The 11450-nt window shown below is 44.8% G+C and overlaps 1 long non-coding RNA gene across 2 annotated transcripts; it reads left to right on the forward strand.

Moving 5' to 3' along the window:
• Positions 1-6: 6 nt before the first annotated feature.
• Positions 7-3231, forward strand: LOC123092169 (uncharacterized). 2 transcript variants are annotated; one of them, XR_006444368.1, is made up of 3 exons: positions 7-238; positions 394-490; positions 1130-3231. It is a non-coding gene; the product is annotated as an uncharacterized lncRNA (long non-coding RNA). The 2 variants fall into 2 exon arrangements; XR_006444367.1 differs by having other exon boundaries at positions 394-3231.
• The last annotated feature ends 8219 nt before the right edge of the window (positions 3232-11450 follow it).

Raw genomic sequence — 11450 nt, forward strand, 5'->3', positions numbered from 1 at the left:
AGTGTGTCGCCGCCATGACCTCCCTCCCGAGCGCGCGTCGTCCGGCCCTCTTCCCCAGCGCGTGTAGACAGTTCAACATGCAACCATGGGCCGTTCAATGTCTCCGCCGTGGACATGCCCCTCTACCTCCTTCTGGTTGCCTGTCACCCTGGTGTGGCCAGGGCGTTTGGGTTCGCTGCCGCTGCGACCAGCAGTCCAACCCGGCCGCCCTAGGTAGTTCACCCGTCGCAGCTCCCAGGTCCCTGCCCACCCCCTTCTTTCTTCTTCACTGCATAAGCTTTTGCTGAGTGCATGCCATGTGTTTGCTAAAATGTCTCAGTGCACTCGCCTACTAGTTTTGATATGTTCATGTTCGTTTGTAGCTAATGTCAAATCTGGTTTCGCTTGAGGCAGGGACAGAGAAGTGAGCAAAAGGAGAAATTGATCAATTGCTCATTATGCAACGGTGGTTTTCCTATGCACATGTTGACACAATGTATCATCAAAATGGGTATGATCAAAATTCCTCTCATAGGATTTGCTATAAAATGTGTACATCTTTGTAGGCTTTTTCAGTTGCTAGCAAAAATATATTTGTAGAATTCAAGATAAAAAGTGAAATCAGTTAGTTGATGGAAAATAATTCACTTAGATATGTATACACTGCAGTAGCAGTTCGAATCAAAAAAATTCTACAGTTTGTTAGACCAAAACTAGAAACACATATTGTGGTTTAGGGCCTAGACAACAAAAACTTCAGTAACTAAATCATTTCTCCACTTAGAGCAATTTTCATGTGTGATCTGTACTTTAGGTGCTAATATAAGAATTTGTGTCCTCAGGGAGTTCATGTATTACTACCATAGGAGTTCAAAAACTACACAATGAAAAAGTTCGCCCCACAGTACGTTTAAACAAAGATACTCTAGAACGTTTATTGGAAAGAATACTTAACATGAGCGGCATGTTTGTTTTAGTGTGCCTAAAGAATGGCCCGAGGACACAAATGTAGCCTTTCTTCACTGTTTCTCTTGCTTATTAAGATCTGAATTCATAACTTATCTTGAACTAGATGTTGCTGCAGTTTGGGGATTTTATATTATATGTCATTTGGGGATTTTATATTATATGGCATTTGGGGATTTTGCAGCAGTTTGCCAATAAAGGTTTACACCTCTTTAGATTATGAAAAGCTAGCAAGTTCAGACTCTGGAAGGAGAGACCATCGTTTGTTAAGGTCTGGTCTTTAGTTGGTGGTTATGTGGTACCTACACCATCACTTTGCATCAAGACCTCAAGAAGAGATATCATCTCAAGGTGAAAAAAAATCCTTTTACTGGTCTCTTTCTTCTCTCACTCATTCATCTTATTATATGCACACAAAATTCATGTCATCCTGAATTTGTTACACTGGTGCGGGAGCAAGAAGTAGATGCACAAGTTCATCTTCAGTGACACACTCGGTTCAAATTCTAATTTTTAGTTAGTACAATTCTTATTTGTTTACTTCAGCGCCGATTTCTGACTTCCTCGGCCATCACCACCACCTCATGTAAGTTCACTACTGAGATCAAGCACGACCACCTACAGTCTCAGGTGGTCGCCTTGGCCGCCCTCGGCCACGAGCTCGTCCACCATGGTTACTCGCAGCCGTCCAAGTGGAGCACGGACATCAGTCCATGTAGAATTGAAGCCACCATCTTCACCAAGCAGAATAGTTGTGCTAGTTCAATTTTTTTAGTCCATCTTCTCTGTGCTATTCAGTACATCTAATGCCAAATCATAAATACAATTGCCTCATCTTCATATAACATTCAGGAATTCAATTTATAATGTTGTTTACTGTCCTAATTTTTTGGTACCAGGTGAAGTAATAATCATCTACATTTCAGAAGAGTTGCCAACCATTAGCACTGTACTCTAGCTAGGCAAAATGCATATTGTCTATAGTTTATTTTTATAGTACTGCTGTGAATGTAGACACATAATTACCTCCTAGAGTAATTATGCCTTGCATGAAGCTTAAGCATTTTCCTCATCAAGAAGCAGCTGTTGGATGGATGTTGAATCGAGGGCAAAACTCTAAGCCCTTAATGCATACTCTGTGCAAGAATTTCTCCAAAGAGGATGGCTTTCTTTACTTCTTAATTGTTAGAACTCCATTTAATTTAGGGGCCGCATGCCCAAGCCGTTCACCTCCGCCACCGTAACTTGCTGGCTTTGATCTTCCGTGGAAGCATGAATGATCAGTACTCCCTTTAATCAATGTGCGCTCATCGAGCCATAGTAGCATCTCATTTGTCCTAAATTCTTCCACTCTTTGGAAAGAAAGACCCAGAATGGATGTGAACAGAGTATACTCCCATGGTTTTGCGAGAAATCGTACAATCAGAGTACCATAGTACATGTGTGTATTGTGATTTTAATTGTGAGTTGGAGTTCAGAAATAAGATAACAAAAAGGTACATAAAAGAACCCAAAAGCATCTGGTACTTCTTGAAACCTAAAGTTCTGTTCAACATGTTTTTTATCATCAACTCGTTAAGAACCCCACAAATGGTTCAATGTGTGTGTTCAAAAAGATAGCTGGCTATATATAAAAAATCAGTAGCTCGTCAAAAAGGAGTTCATATCAGTTCAGGCTTTAGAGGCCTTGTAAAATCACCAGTCTTTGAACCTTTAACCTGTCATTATATTGCTGACTCCCCTATATGTAGGTGCTTGTCCAGCAGGCTATAGAAGGCTATATATAAATGTTGTTTTTGATGTCTTGTAGTACATAGAAGGCTTAAAAAATCATGTTTATCTAGTTGAAAATTTGGATGTTATGTAGGTACTTGTTAGGACTTGGCCACGAGCTCGTCCAGCAGGGGTGCTGGCAGCCGTCCAAGTGGAGCATTGAAAACAGTACAAGTAGAATCACAGGTTGCAGCCACCAACTTGACCAAGTGCTGCACATCCGTCCAAGTCGAGCACACACACACAGGGAGAACACCGGCGCCTTTGCTTTGCACATTGCTTGGTCATGCATAATTGCTGATGGATGCAGCAAGTGTTTTATTACTTTGATCTTCTACAAGACTCAATTTTGTCTCAGTTTTCGTGGATGCTAGCCAGCAAGTGACATAATTTTGGTTGCCATTTCTCTATGTAGCAGATTCCATCTGCACAAAAAATGCTACTGCAAATTCTTCTATGTAAAATATGAATAAGGTTCAATTCACAAAAACATTTGGAAGTTCGCTTGGGAAATTCTGCAGTCTATTTGATTATGTCAGGATGTACAGAATGACGACTCCTTATTGTGTGCCTTCAGCACAATTTAAAATTACTCATTAACCGTATGTCTAATTGGTTTTTCTTTGTTTACAGAAAAACTAATATGTGAGGATTATCTCAGGTTTCTTTTTGAACTTGTAGCGTTACTGTACATGAACTTGTACATTACCTTGTTATCAATTTATGTGTATGTGTGTTGGTAACCACTACTACTAGCTACTAGTTACTGATCGGGCCGTTGTATTAGTGTAGTTGCTCTATGTAATTAGCCCCTTGTTGGGTGAATCTTGTACTATTTGCTAGCTTTGGCATTGTAAAAATACAACAGGTTCACGGCTAAAAAAGTTATAAGTTCAACACAGCATAATAGATTAGTTTTTTGTTATGGATAGTACAGATGTACATTGTTGTGTAGTACATGTGTCCATTGATGTGTTCACCCCCCGCCTTGCGCAGCATCCTACCGATCGGACCAGCCGCCGGCCGAATCCAGCCTCGCCCCCGAGCTTCTTCTTCCTCGCCGAGACACGCGACAGCAACACCAGTTCGGGCGTAGTACGTACCTCAGTACGAGTTAAAAACGGTGGTCCGTTCGGAATAAAAAAATGACAGAAATTCAAATTGTAAAGTTGAAGCAAAAAAAGAAATCCCATGAAAATCCTGCTTAGTAAGTACCTCAGTACAAGTTGTAAAATGAGAGAAGTTCAGAACAACATTGTCAAAAAAATGTTGAGTTAAAAAAAGAAACAAAGCAAACACATTTTCTTTTTGAATAAAATATCATTCCATTTGATGATACAAACCATAAAAGTACAGGGGCGAGGATACAGTAAACCGTTAAAAATTTATGAGAAAAATATTACCCAAAAAACAGAGCAAAGTCTAGTTAGTGAAAACACGCTTAGTACAAACCCATGCAAGCATCAGTACAAAGTACCTTTTTTCGGAACCATTCAAAATTACTCTAGAAAAAATAGCTCAGTACAAACATACACATATATCAGTACGACTACTCTGTTTTTCAGACGAGAAAACAGCAGGATCCGTCATGCCGTATTCAAAATTACTCTTAAACGGTTGCGAAGTAGAGAAAACGTACAACATGACTAACCTTCGCATTTTCGATAGCTATCCAACGATATATTATTTGCCATATTTCGACAAACTTTTTAAAAAAATCGTGTTCAAAATCAAATTTGACCGTATTCAAATTCGTTTTTAAACTGTAAGGAATTATAAAAATAGTTCTATATGAAAAAGTTGCGCATTTGTCATAGCTTTCCAACGCCATATCACTTGCGTCAATCCGGCAAACCGTTTGAAAAAAATTGCGAAAATACATTTCGCCCAGAATTTCACCATTTTTCAAATTACTTTTAAATCATATAGAATTCGAAAAAAATACATATATGGAAGATGCGGATTTTCACCAGTTTTCCAACGCCATATTATTTGCTCAATTCCGACAAACTGTTTGAAAATTGAGTCCAAAATACGATTCACGTTTTCGGTTTTGAAAAAAACGGTTTTTTCAAAACTGCTTTTAAACCATAATGATTTTGCAAAAATCTTCAATATACTTGAAATATGGTTGTCAAGAGCTTTCCAACGATATATTACACGCCCCGTTTCGACAAAAAAATTACAAAAAGTTTTTGAACTAAAGAAGACGATTTGTTAAACACAACTGAAAGCATCAGTTCAACCGCTTCGAAAACATCAGTACAACCACCTGAAACTGTCAGTTCAAAAAGGATAACAGAATAATATTCTGTTACGCGTAACGAAATAGCCCAGATATATATATATATAGCAAAAAATGTTTTCAAATAGCCCAGATGTATGTATGTATGTATGTATGTATATGCATGGTAAATGCAAAAAATGAATCGAATATAGCAAAAGAGATCTTAAATGCACCAAAAAATTCAACGATAGGGTACAATGGTAATTTCTTACTGTGAAAAATTTGAGGCGAAATGATGAACTCACGTTTTCATTCAACCAAAAATATGCTGCTAGTTCATGTAAATGTTTTCAAATAGCACACGGTTCAGTAACAAAAGCCATGTATGGAGGCATGATGATGGAACTTTTTGCTTTGAAAACTCATAGGACGAAAAACTATATTTCGTGATGTTAAAGGCTTCCGAGATCCCTGGAAGGTTCTACAGGAACTCGGGGCCATGTGACATTCTATTCGATGCTCTGGAAACAAGAGAGCCCCCTGGCCGTGCAAGGGGCATAGGTGTTAATGTCCCGCACAAAAGAGCTTTCACACTCAGCAAAGAAGAGAGGCTCAGCATGAAAAAGGTGAGAAGTGAAATGAAGCAGAGTGAATTGTATGAAAGTTTCAGGAAGGACATGTATCCGACTGTTCGAAAGGAAATTGAGGAGTCAATGATGCTGCAGAAGACTCTAACACTGATAGATAGCCAGCAGATGGGAGGGGAGGCGGGCATGGAGGATGCTGGTTATTGTGCGGCAACACTGCACAAGAGTAGCTGTGCTTCAGCTGACCCCAGCGACACTGAGACTGCAGCTGCTCATGATGATGCTATATCTGATCTATCTGGAATAAAAGGCAAACTGAAGGGCGTTCTTACACATTATGCAGGTACATTAAAATGTGCAACAGCCTGGGTTTGCCCACCCTTCTTCGAAGAGGGCCTCTCGTTGGACAATGTTCCATTAAAGCCGGGTTGTGTGAACTGCTACGTGACTGAAGTAAAGTTTGGATTCAGTGAATTTGCCCTGAAGAATGTCCTAGGAGACTTTGATGAGCATAGGACATTGGGAGAAACAGTGTTACATCACATCCAGTGGCCATGAAAGGAAATAGACTTCATGGATGAGATCCCTGAAGCCCCGCCAAGAGCAACCAATGTCACCCCTCAACCCATGACACGCTCTGCTTGCCACAGCAGCTCTCGCGTGCTTCCCCCAAGGAACCTAGTACTCGTAATCCGACGGCTGATGCATCAACCTTTGATCAGCCCGCCCAACTTTGTGTCGTATAGGCCATGTCATCGTCTACCCTAGAGCAGCCAGTGGCAAAGCCTACAACTGCTGAGGACACAACACCGGTTTAGATGCCGGCCATAAAAGTAGTGGGGGGAGACCCAGCTGCAGCACATGCTCAGCAGACCAACTTGGTGGAACGGACTGCTAAGCAGTCTGATGCTTCAGAACCGCCTACTAAGAAATATGTAGGTCCAGAACCGACTGTTCATTAGTCTGTTCGTCCCCAGCCGCGTGCTCAACATACCGATGCATCGGCACTACCTACTTAGAAAACCAATGTGTTGGCACGGCTTCCTCAGCACACCGACAAGTTGGCACCACCTGCGTAGAAACCTGACATTGCTTCAATGCATGGTTAGCAGTGTGATGCCTCTGCTCGTAAAGCACAACAGTCCGTTACAGTAGCACCGCCAGCCCAGCAGTCCGGAATAGCTAAACCGCCTGCTAAGCAGTCCGTTGAAGCTTTACCATTTGCTCGACAATCTACGTTTCAACCATCCAGACCTTGGACCAAAAGTGCTTCATGTACCAAGAAGGAAGCGGGCAAAAAGGCTGCTCCTATGAGGAAGCGCGCCCCGAGAGCAAAAAGGAAAGAGAATGGTTGCCTCTTACTTAAGGCACTCATCGCCTAGAACCAAATTAATAGCAAGTTGTTCCAATTAGAGAGTAATATTATTTCTGACGGCATGGATGATGAAGAAATAGCTCTGCTGCTTGCTAAAAATAAAGCAGGCATATTTGAAGCATGCAATTACATCCATGGCCAGCCATGTCTTGTTGACAAATACTTTAATGAGCATTGGCCAAATTTTAGTCTAAATTATGTAATCTCCTTTACCCATGTTTGTGTTTTGTAAGATCTGTACTTTCTTATTAGCTTATCAATGGAAAAGACAAGCTTTGTCGGGTACTTGTGCATGTATCACATCCATGCAGAGGTGAAATGCCTCTATACATTCAAGTAAACAAGATTTCCCCGAAATGTTATGTCGGCCGGTACCCTCAGTTTGTTCCCGCTGGGCTAGGCCTGCGGGGCACAAAAACACAAAGAGGGACCAGCCCCACACCAAACCTTGTCCATCAAAGGCCACTGTGACCATCCTGACCGAAGCAACATCCGAGTGAAAGTATGGGAGCACCTATGTTTCGAAGGTGGCGAGGTTTTCATATGCACAAGTTTCTCTTCATAGAAAATGGATGGATAAGAGAGAGAGAACTTATCTGTTTGGCTTGTCGGGTGTCGCTATGTAGGCTTGACTTCACTTCTTTTCTTCGGGACAGAGTCCGCGAAAAGAGTACCTGCAGCTTAATGCAGATGAAAACAGAGCTACATGCAATCTAATCTACATGATCATGGTATGCTCATGATATTATTTTGCATGCATGCAATCTTATTTGGGGACCCCAGCGCTTCGTTTATTTCTCTGTTGCTCAGGGTCTACGCATGGCATTGTACAAAGGGTTACATGCAACTTCGGCAAAGCTTGTACAAAAGGGTGGCTGCCGGGCAGGGCCTGACAGCCATGCCTTACGGGTAGAACTTATGGAGATGCTCAATGGTCAATGAGTTTTGCAACTGAATGCCATCTCTGATCTCCAGATGGACTGCGCCAGGTCTGGTGACTCGTACTACCCGGTAAGGGCCTTCCCACTTTGGCGTCAACTTGTTTGTACCCTTGGCATTGAACGGGCCTAAGGACAAGGTCGCCTTCCTCAAAGCTCCGGGCATGAACCCTGTGGCTGTGATAGCGACGCAGGGCTTGCTGGTAGCGTGCAGCACGCGTAGCAACCCGGAGACGGTTCTCCTCAAGTAGCACAGCATCGTCAAGCCAGTGATGTTCTTGTGCTAGTTCATCATAGGCAAGCAGTCGAGTGACCCGTATATGAGTTCCATGGGGATAAGTGCTCCTGCCCCATAGACTAGGGAAAAGGGAGTCTATCCGGTAGCTCGAGTTGGTGTTTTACGGAGGGACCAAAGAACCACCAGCAGCTCGTCGATCCATCGCCTGCCCCACTTCTATAGCTTATCAAATGTTCTTGTCTTGAGGCATCACATCACTTCAGGATTTGGCCTCTCAGCTTGTCCGTTGCTTCTAGGATGGGCAACAGAGGCAAATGAGATCTTGCTTTCGAGGGCATGAATGTATTAGATGAAGGCGCGGCTTGTGAATTGGGTGCCTTTGTCGGTGATGATTCGGGTAGGTACCCCGAAGCGGCACACCAATCCTTTCAAGAAGTTGATAGCTGACTGTGCGGTCACCTTTCTCACGGGCTCCACTTCCGGTCACTTTGTAAACTTATCGATTGCGACGAACAAGAATTCAAAGCCAATATGTCGAGCCACCAGAGCGAAAATGGCCATGACAAAGGGATCATTTGGAGAGCTTGAGCAGGCTAATAGATATTCTTGGAGTGGAACAGGCTCTTCACACTTGGTGACTAGCTCAATTGCATCTTAGAGGGCTGTGGGTGAGTAGAAACCTTGTCGGAAAGCTTTTCCAGCCATGGCCCTCGATCTGATGTGGGAGCCACACATACCCTTGTGCATCTCTGTCGGTGGTTCTTTTCCTTCATCTGGGAAAATGCATTTCATCTTCACACCATTGGGCCTTCTTCTGTATAATGTATCGTCAAAGAACTGATAAATACTGGCCCTCTGGGCTACTTTTTAGCTTCTTCTTACTCTTTGGGAAGTTCTCCTGTTTGGAGGAAACGAATGAACTGTCGTGCCCAAGTTGGAGCCTCAGGCTCGACAACGAAGACCAGTGGCACCTCCTCATTCACGGGAGCGCATGCCTCACCCACAAGGATTGGTAGTTTGGCGGGAGGGTGCATCTCACCGGTCGAAGGGGAGTTGTTCCCGCCAAGCTCTCTGTCGGGGGCTTCCGGAAGCTCTGCCGGGAGAGGCTTGCCAGAGTCTAGTTTTCTCCTCTTTCTAGCCATTGTTGCCTGGGACACGGAGGGTTGAGTCAGATGGAGAACAAAAGTCCCTGGTTCCACAGGGAGATTTTGTGCATCGCACTTTGACAGATGGTTAGTAATGTTGTTTTCCGCACGTGGCACGACAAATGATCAGTAATGTTGTTGTTCCACACGTGGCACGTGATCTGTTTGCAATCCGTCAAAGTGCTCCTCCAACTTTCTCACTTCCTCGATGTATGCCTCCATCAATGGGCTTTGGTAATCCTTGTTTACTTCTCCCACCACAAGTTGCAAATCTCTGCGGATGATCAGCTTCTTGATTCCTAGTTCTGTTGCAATCCTGAGCCCGGCAAGGAGCCCTTCATACTCTACACTATTGTTGGTTGCTGAGGGAGTCCTGGATTAGGGGGTGTCCGGATAGCCGAACTATCACCTTTGGCCGGACTCCTGGACTATGAAGATACAAGATTGAAGACTTTGTCCCATGTCCGGATGGGACTTTCCTTGGCATGGAAGGCAAGCTTGGCGATACGGATATGTAGATCTCCTACCATTGTAACCGACTCTGTGTAACCCTAACCCTCTTTGGTGCCTATATAAACTGGAGGGTTTTAGTCCATAGGACGAACAACAATCATACCATAGGCTAGCTTCTAGGGTTTAGCCTCTCTGATCTCATGGTAGATCTACTCTTGTACTACCCATATCATCAATATTAATCAAGCAGGAGTAGGGTTTTACCTCCATCGAGAGGGCTCGAACCTGGGTAAAAAGATCGTGTCCCTTGTCTCCTGTTACCATCCGCCTAGACGCACAGTTCGGGACCCCCTACCCGAGATCCGCCGGTTTTGACACCGACATTGGTGCTTTCATTGAGAGTTCCTCTGTGTCGTCATCTTTAGGCCCGATGGCTCCTCCGATCGTCAACAACGATGCGGTCTAGGGTGAGACTTTTCTCCCTGGACAGATCTTTGTATTCGGCGGCTTTGCACTACGGGCCAATTCGCTTGGCCATCAGGAGCAGATCGAAAGCTACGCCCCTGGCCATTAGGTTAGATTTGGAAGTTTGAACTATACGGCTGACGTCCGCGGAGACCTGATATTCGACGGGTTCGAGCCACAGCCAAGCGCGCCGCACTGTCACGATGGGCATGATCTAGCTCTGCCGCCGGACAGTGCCCTGGAGGCCGCACAAGTGTCCGCTTCGACCCTTAGCTCGGAGCCGACTGCGCCAATCGAGGACGGGTGGTTGGACACCGCCTCGGGGGCTGCTATCTCTATTGCGATTGAGCCGAACACCAACCCTGTCCTTTGCGAAGCTCGCGAGTCCAAGGTGCCGGACCCCTCGCCGGACTCCGAACCTTCCGCGCCCCTGCCAATCTAACCCGATTGGGCGCCGATCATGGAGTTCACTGCCGTGGACATCTTTCAGCACTCACCCTTTGGCGACATCCTGAATTCGCTAAAGTCTCTCTCTTTATCAGGAGAGCCCTCGTCGGATTATGGTCAGGAAGGTTGGGATGCGGACGACGAAGAAATTCAAATCCCACCCACCACCCACTTCGTAGCCACTGTCGATGATTTAACAGACATGCTCGACTTCGACTCCGAAGACATTGACGGTACGGACGACGATGCAGGAGACGACCAAGAACCAGCGCCTACAGGACACTGGAAGGCCACCTCATCATACGACATATACATGGTGGACATCCCAAAAGATGGGAATGGCGATGGAACAACGGAGGATGACCCCTCCAAGAAACAGCCTAAGCGTCGGTGTCAGCGGCGCCACTCTAAATCCCGCCACAACAAAAACGCTGATCCCGGTACGGGGGACAATAACACCCCGGATAGGGCCGAAGACAACCCCCTCCAGCAGGATTCAGCGCAGGAGGATGGAGAAGCCAGCCCTCATGAGAGAGCGGCAGACAGAGAGGTAGAGGACGATAATTGCAAGCCTTCCTCCGAAGACGAGGCAATCCTCGACGACGAATAATTTGTCGTGCCTGAGGATCCCGTCGAACAGGAGCGTTTCAAACGCAGGCTTATGGCCATGGCAAGCAGCCTCAAGAAAAAGAAGCAATAGCTTAGAGCTGACCAAGATTTGCTAGCCGACAGATGGACTGTAGTCCTGGCATCCGAAGAGTACGAACTCGAACGCCCCTCCAAGAGCTACCCAAAACGCAGGCTGCTACCCCGATTAGAGGAGGAAGCACCAAAACCTACATCACCAGCGCATGATG

This window comes from Triticum aestivum, chromosome 4B (assembly GCF_018294505.1).
Source record: "Triticum aestivum cultivar Chinese Spring chromosome 4B, IWGSC CS RefSeq v2.1, whole genome shotgun sequence".
In the NCBI taxonomy this organism is placed as follows: domain Eukaryota; kingdom Viridiplantae; phylum Streptophyta; class Magnoliopsida; order Poales; family Poaceae; genus Triticum; species Triticum aestivum.